The following is a 7876-nucleotide window of genomic DNA, read 5'->3' as shown; positions in this document are numbered from 1 at the left end:
CAGGCTGTTGTCAAATGTGTCCTCTTTGCACCCATTTGTACTCTTCGGTGGTTCCATCACCAAAAAGAAAAACAACAATTTTACACAAAACAGTTTTTTTAAACAGAAAATATTTTAGATGCTCACTGAGCTTATATTTAGTTTTCCAACCCTGTTGGCATCCTGACTGATATCATGCATGACAGCTGTTCCAATGTGTGGATATTTTTTCAACTTCAGAGGCACATTATTATTTATTTTTGTTTCTCAATGATATGAGAATGTAGTCTGTTTTGTTATTGTTGTTGTTTTTAATGTATTTTTGTATGAAAATTTTTCATTGTGAATGGATTTTATTGCAATCTTAGTATTGGGAAGTATAAATTATGATAAGTACTTAATGGTCATTATTAAAAGTTTGTGCGCTTTTATACCAATTGTGAATACAAAAGGGAGTGGTAGCTATAACAACACCTTTCACCATGGGCGGGCCATCCATCAAGATGCAAGATGCTTGTGCACCCCACTTGAAACACAGCGCTCTAAAAACAAATATTGTATTTTATTTTTATCATAGTAGCTATTAGGTTGTGTTTAGAAATACTAATGTTGAGTTATTTATCACTGAAAAAAGTACAAAGAAACAATGGTGCGATTATTTTGGATCGCTGGGAAGCTAATCTACAGCAGCCTATCACAGCGTTGCATTTAAAAAAAACAAATAAAAAAGGAAGGCCAGTGTTTACTGCGTAGACTGTGACATATGTACATCATGTTGGTGCACACTGCACAAGAGTCCTGCACAATTTCCGAAGTGAATCTACCAGTATTTTTGTTAATAAGTATTTATGGATATACGCAAGTGGTTGAAAACTCAACCACCTCTAGTCGTATTACCTGGGACTGATGTGGTTGATTGGGAATGTATTGTGGCTCGTCATGTGTTGAAAATGGCTGACATGGACAATAGCTGACATTCAAATGTGCATTCCTCCAAGCTAGGCCGACTGCTTTGTCACAGCCTGCACACTTGGCCTAACTTTAGGAGCTTCCATGGCAATGTGACAAAACTCAGAGCATCGGCGCATTGTACGCTGCCCAGACGCAAGGCCCAGCTGATTCAGCTTGCTTTTGAACAAGACGTCACGGTCTGGTTGTGCCGCAACATGCGGGTCAGCACTGAGCATTTCAATCGGAGTGGAAGGAAGCGATGAGCAGGCTCAGCGCTGAGAGACGTCGCCTCACGCTATATTGTCACACTCAAAGTAGGTTCGAAGTGTGTGCGTGCGTGTGTGTTGGCTATGCATGTACCTCTGTTGAGGCCTGTACCCGTGCTGGCACTTTTTTAGTTTAAGAGATGCTTCTGATGTTACATCTCATAAGTTGAACACTTGAGTGTTTTGTGGATATTGATACCTTAAAATATTGGGACTGGTCGCAGCTGGTTAGACTTGCTCTTGGTTAAGTTTAATATGATGATTACGCACATCAGTGATGCACGAATAGAAAAAGGATGTGCTATCTGTAGGGTGAGAATATTTCTCCCCCCCCCCTCCTGCCCCCATGGATTTTATGTGCCCCCCTTAAGACTGGGTCTGCATATAACTCTTACTCTATGTAAAATACAGTAGTATGTTATTCTTTGATTCGTTGCATTTCAAATCTGAAAACTCTGATTCAGCATTCTTTTTTCCCCGGCAGATTCGAATGCCAATTCGAGTCACCGTCGATTCGTGCTTTGCCCTAATTAACATGTAGCCCTTAGTGGAAGTAAACAATACTATGATTTAGTATTGCACTAGTGGACTTCCTTTCATCTTGAAGAGATAAAATACCAAGATTTGATCATATCCCTGCCACAACCATCCCACCCCCTGCTCCCTCCTCATACCACCACAGGATTTAGGAGCCTCTCACGAATACCAGCATGGCTGAGATTGTCCTACCACTGAACCCATATGACTAAAGTATAGAGACACACTCACACACACAAACACACACACACACGCCTACGCACACACGCACAATAACAGAGTACTCCACAAGTTCACACACGCGTTATTATCACCAAAATCATGCAGCAGTGGTCCATTTCCTGCTTAGCTCAAACACACATAAAGTACGGTATTTATGAATGATACTGTCTGTTAACTCGAGCAACAATATTTCTTCCAAATAATTTGGTTACGAAGGGAATTTTGCTAAATCTGTGCATGTGTGTGTTTGTGCAGAAACAATAGCGACGATTGAAGGAGTGAGTCTTATTCACTGCATGCAGACGCACACAGGACAACCACGAGACCTTCCTGGAAAGATTGACACCATTGGTCTGTGGGAGGAGCATAATACATTTCTATTTCTTACCCCTATCAAAACCTGATGAAGATTTTTTTGCTGCTGGAACGGTATTTAACTAATACTGTGTATAGGGTGGGGGAGGCGGGGGGGGTTGTTGGTAGCTCATCCTGAATTTTTAATGAAAAAAATTCAACATCAACATTTCTGGATGGGGTAAAAATCTGAATCATCTTAGAAAATCTGCAGTACACCAAGACAGATTTGTTAGGAAACCTTGAGTATATTTTGTATTGCATACTTATTATATTGTTACATAGATAGATAGATAGATAGATAGATAGATAGATAGATAGATAGATAGATAGATAGATAGATAGATAGATAGATAGATAGATAGATAGATAGATAGAACAAATGTGGGTCAATGAAGATGTGATTTGTTAATGTACACTAACTAAAAGATTTTTTTCCAATGTTGCGAAAATGTGTCAACACAAATCGTAATCAAAATTCATAAAGCTCCCATTATCCAAAGGTTACAAAGCTTTTCCAATGGTTGTACTTATCATGTTGATAAAGTAACACATACAGAGCCTCATACTGCTGTCAAATATATTTTGTATTGTTACCAATATTAATATAGATAAATTAATAATGATTATAAGTACTGATTGTCAATTTATTTTTTGTGTTTATTTTATTAAATTCAGTTTACACAGCCTTTCTAGGAGGCATATTTCCAACATATTTTTTTACCTGAGACAAAACTGCAAGATAGCTTGTTAAGGATTTAGTTCTTGAATGAATGTATAGTTGAGTTAATGTAGTTAATAAATGGCACCTTTTTAAAATAGCTTAGCATAGAAAGAGATTTAATGTCTCTGAAGATATGCTCTAAAACATTAAAAAATATCAATTGTATAATCTCCGGAGAATGCAAACACTCTCACACAGACTGTTACATAAGAGCCACAATTAGCGGTGACTGCCTGGAGGCACTGAGTTTCAGTAATAGGTGCTTGTTTATGTTTTGTAAATCTTGCTAATAGAAAGAATAAACATGCCTAACCTTTTAATTGAGTGATGACATGATGATGATGGAGATATTGTTATGCACTCGGTGTGGAGCCAAAGTCCTTGAGTTGCCTTCTTTAATTTCCCCCCTCTGTCCTTCTCATCCATTCATCCTTTTCCTCTTTGTGTGAGTTAGCATGGTTGATAATGGACCTCCTTAAAAAATAAAAATTAAAAAAATAATAATGTTTAATTCCTAACTGCACACATTTAATATTTATTTTGCATGTTTTGTTGCAAACACTAAAGAAAATTGCTTAGGAATTTATTATTTAGAGTGTTATGAAACATTATAGTATCCATCCATCCATCCATCCATTTCCTGAGCCACTTCTCCTCACTAGGGTCGGGGGCGTACTGGAGCCATCGGGCAGGAGGCGGGGTACACCCTGAACTGGTTGCCAGCCAATCGCAGGGCACATACAAACAAACACCCATTCGCACTCACATTCACACCTACGGGCAATTTAGAGTTGTCAATTAACCTACCATGCATGTTTTTGGGATGCGAGAGGAAACCGGAGTGCCCGGAGAAAACCCACACAGGCACGGGGAAAACATGCAAACTCCACACAGGCGGGGCCGGGGATTGAACCCCGGTCCTCAGAACTGTGAGGCAGACGCTCTAACCAGTCGGTCACCGTGCCGCTCATTATAGTATTACAAGCCAAATTATGCATTCATCATTTAATGTTTCTTTTAAAAAATAAGTTTGCAATTAGTTTGCATCTGTTGTAGTAAACGGTAGCATTAACGTTAAATAAAGTTCAAAATCCACACAACATGTCTCCCAGGAAAGGCGAGTTGATGGGTAACAATTGGTGGTTGTAAAGGTTATTAAACTTTACTTTAATAAATAATTATTGTTATTTAAAATATGAAAGTGTCTATAAAATTTTGATGTCACAATATAATTTGTGGGATCCTTAGTTTATGTTTGCGTTTGTAGAATTTGTTTTTTCAACAAAGATCCCAGATTAAAAAAAAAAAAAGCTTTGACAAAGAGGCGCTACCTCAGTAGGATCAGCTGGCAGCCACAAATGGAAAAATATAAACAACCTGGTGTTAGGATTATGAAGGAGTTTGTTTTGTTTTAGTTTCCTTGTGTCTGCTTGACACAAGTTGTCTTCATTTATCTTCACTGCTATGAATTACGCTCTACACTCATTCGATACGTGCCAGTTTTCACATGACGGTTTTCCCACCCAATCTGATATGAAGGAAACACGGAAAAAACAGCTGATAAATAAAATTAAAGAACAGTATTATGTTACCAAGATTTCATAGCTGTTTCCAAGCCAAAATGTTTCTGCCGCTGGTATCCAGCAAATCTTCTCTTTTGTCTGTGAACAATTACTGTCAGCACCACATATGGTGATTGATGATCGAGGACTTCCTCTTGTGCCCCTCTCTTTTCATGTTGTGAGCGCTCCTGTCGGAGCGCTGCCAGTACAAATCTCTATGATGGAGGACTGTCTTTTATTTCCTGACCTCCCACTAACCCAGTATTTCTTCAGTGACCTCTGGAACAATAAGCATCCATCCATCCACTTTCAATATCGCTTGTGGGTCGTGGGTGAGCTGGAGCTTATCCCAGCTGACTTCAGGCGTACCCCAGACTGGTCACCAAAAATCGCAGGCCACATACTGTATGGACAACTTACGCAGTTACATTTACACCCATGAGCAATTTAGTCTTCAGCTAACCTAACATGCATGTTTTTGGAATGTGGAAGAAAAAAGAGAAAATCCAGGCAAGCATGGGAAGAAATTCACCAGAACCTCAAAACCAGAACTTCTCAAATGTGAGGCAGATGTGCTAACCACTACTCCACCACCATGCTCTCAGTGAAGCAATGGTTTTCAAGTATAAGCCACGCCTCCTCCAAGTAGTGCGAGAGGATAATTTAGGGAGATACAGCAGCTTGGGAAAAATAAAAAAATAAAACGTCTATGAATGTTTTGTATGTGCTCTGCAATAGACTGGCGACCAGTCTTGGGTGTAGCCCGTCTCTTGCCCAAAGTCAGTGGCGACTGGCTCCAGAGACAGCTGGGCGATATGACCTAAAATTCAGGTTACGATATAAATTGTGCGGCATGGTGACCGACTGGTTAGCGAGTCTGCCTCACAGTTCTGAGGAGCGGGGTTCAATCCCCGGCCCCGCCTGGGTGGAGTTTGCATGTTCTCCCCGTGCCTGCGTGGTTTTCCTCCCACATCCCAAAAACATGCATGGTAGGTTGATTGACAACTCTAAATTGCCTGTAGGTGTGAATGTGACTGCGAATGGTTGTTTGTTTGTATGTGAGGAGAAGCGGCTCAGAAAATGGATGGATGGATGGATATAAATTGTCCCTTCACGGTAATAGTATATATATCGGGATATTAAATTTATTGTAAAAAATAGAATGGATTTCTGAATGGGTTGTATAATTATTTAGCCAAACTAGAAAAAATAAGACATCCACAACATAAAACAAAGTCATAATGTCATTTTAATTTATTGTGCAGATCTCCAAACTCAATATTAAAATTTAGCACTCAATGGTGCAAACAAACACAACATTGCTGCTATTGTAAATATTGCATACTTTTGACCTATTCCTGGCTGACGTGTGCCATAATTTATTGATACATATCCTGTTTTCGGACATGTGCGGCTACATGTGCGGCTACATGTGTGGAACTTTTTGGCCTTAATTCTAAGTGGTATGTGAGAGGAAAACCAGGCACTGCTCATAACCCATCCAATACAGTCCCAACAGTGAAGCATGGTGGTGGCAGCATCATGCTGTGGGGGTGTTTTTCAGCTGCAGGGATAGGACGACTGGTTGCAATCGAAGGAAAGATGTGCTCAGGGCCTCAGATTGGGCAGAAGGTTCACCTTCCAACAAGACAATGACCCTAAGCACACAGCTAAAATAACGAAGGAGTGGCTTCAGAACAACTGTGACTGTTCTTGAATGCCCCAGCCAGAGCCCTGACTTAAACCCAATTGAGCATCTCTGGAGAGACCTGAAAATGGCTGACGTTCACCATCCAACCTGACAGAACTGGAGAGGATCTGCAAGGAGGAATGGCAAAGGATCCCCAAATCCAGGTGTGGAAAAACTTGTTGCATCATTCCCAAAAAGACTCATGGCTGTATTAGCTCAAAAGGGTGCTTCTACAAAATACTGAGCAAAGGGCCTGAATACTTATGGCTGTGTGATGTTTCAGTATTTCTCTTTCAATGAATCTGCAAAAATTTCAACAATTCTGTATTTTTTCTGTCAATATGGGGTGCTGTGTGTAAATTAATGAGGAAAAAAAATAACTTAAATGATTTTAGCAAATGGCTGCAATATAACAAAGAGTGAAAAATTTAAGGGGGTCTGAATACTATCCATACCCACTGTATTCTTGTGTTTCGCGACATCATTACTCGATAGCTTAGCGGTTAACATGGCATCTCCATTAATTACTCCTCATCTTCTTTTAGTGATAACAATACTCATCAAAAGTGGTGCTTATTATCCTCCATGGAGGCAAGGATTAGTGCGTAGGCTAGGGCGAACTCCTGGTCTCTCAGCTGACTCTTTTTCTTTTTCCCCTCCAAACTTCCAAGCTGCTACACCTGTCCCCAGAGGTGTGGACTCGAGTCACATGACATGGACTCATCTCACGAATTTGATGACAAGACTCCTTCCTGTCATGAGCTTGCCCTCCAGTACCTCTGCTGGAGCATGGGTGTCGCCTCGCACCTCTCTCACCCTTTCTCTCTCTCTCCCTTCCCCTCTCTCTCTTCGCAGTAATCAGCACCTCCTCGGCCGCGCACCTGTCACCAAACAAACCTTCAATACCACCTGCATTAAAGCCTGCCAGATCCCGGAAATCCTCGCCAGAGTATTAGCGTTTCTCCTGCGGTACAACGGCTCTTCACTTGCACGTAAAATACGGCAATCTCAGATTCCCTGCTGACTCCCATGTTCTTCCTTCTCCTCAGTACTCCCTCCATGTTCCCCGCCATGCTGACCTCCTCTGGCATGCCGCCGAGCCATCCACCTGCCCACGCCACAACCTGCTGCACGTTCCCCGACTCAACGACCTGCCAATACACCCCAAGGATCCATACTAAATATCTGCTTCAATAAACCTTTCACCACAACCCTTTCAGCCTCCGCTTGTTTCTAGGTCCCGTTAACATCAGATTGTGACACATCCATCCATCCATCCATTTTCATCCGTTTATCCGAGGTGGGGTCCAGCATGTCCTGGGTCATCCCCGGGGTCTCCTCCTGGTGGGACGTGTCCAGAACACCTCACCTGGGAGGCGTCCAGGAGGCATCCTAATTAGATACCCGAGCCACCTCATCTGGCTCCTCTCAATGTGGAGGAGCAGCGGCTCTACTCTGAGCCCCTCGCGGATGACCAAGCTTCTCACCCTATCTCTAAGGGAAAGCCCGGACACCCTGCAGAGGAAGCTCATTTCGTCCGTTTGTATCCGGGAGCTTGTTCTTTCGGTCACGACCCACAGCTCGTGACCAT

The 7876-nt window shown here is 41.6% G+C and overlaps 1 long non-coding RNA gene across 1 annotated transcript; it reads left to right on the top strand.

Moving 5' to 3' along the window:
• Positions 1-6176: 6176 nt before the first annotated feature.
• On the top strand, positions 6177-7449 carry LOC133482025 (uncharacterized). Its single transcript, XR_009789672.1, has 3 exons — positions 6177-6449; positions 7141-7254; positions 7335-7449. It is a non-coding gene; the product is annotated as an uncharacterized LOC133482025 (long non-coding RNA).
• Positions 7450-7876: the final 427 nt, after the last annotated feature.

This window comes from Phyllopteryx taeniolatus, chromosome 8 (genome assembly GCF_024500385.1).
Source record: "Phyllopteryx taeniolatus isolate TA_2022b chromosome 8, UOR_Ptae_1.2, whole genome shotgun sequence".
NCBI lineage: Eukaryota > Metazoa > Chordata > Actinopteri > Syngnathiformes > Syngnathidae > Phyllopteryx > Phyllopteryx taeniolatus.
This window is presented reverse-complemented; position numbering and strand designations above follow the sequence as displayed.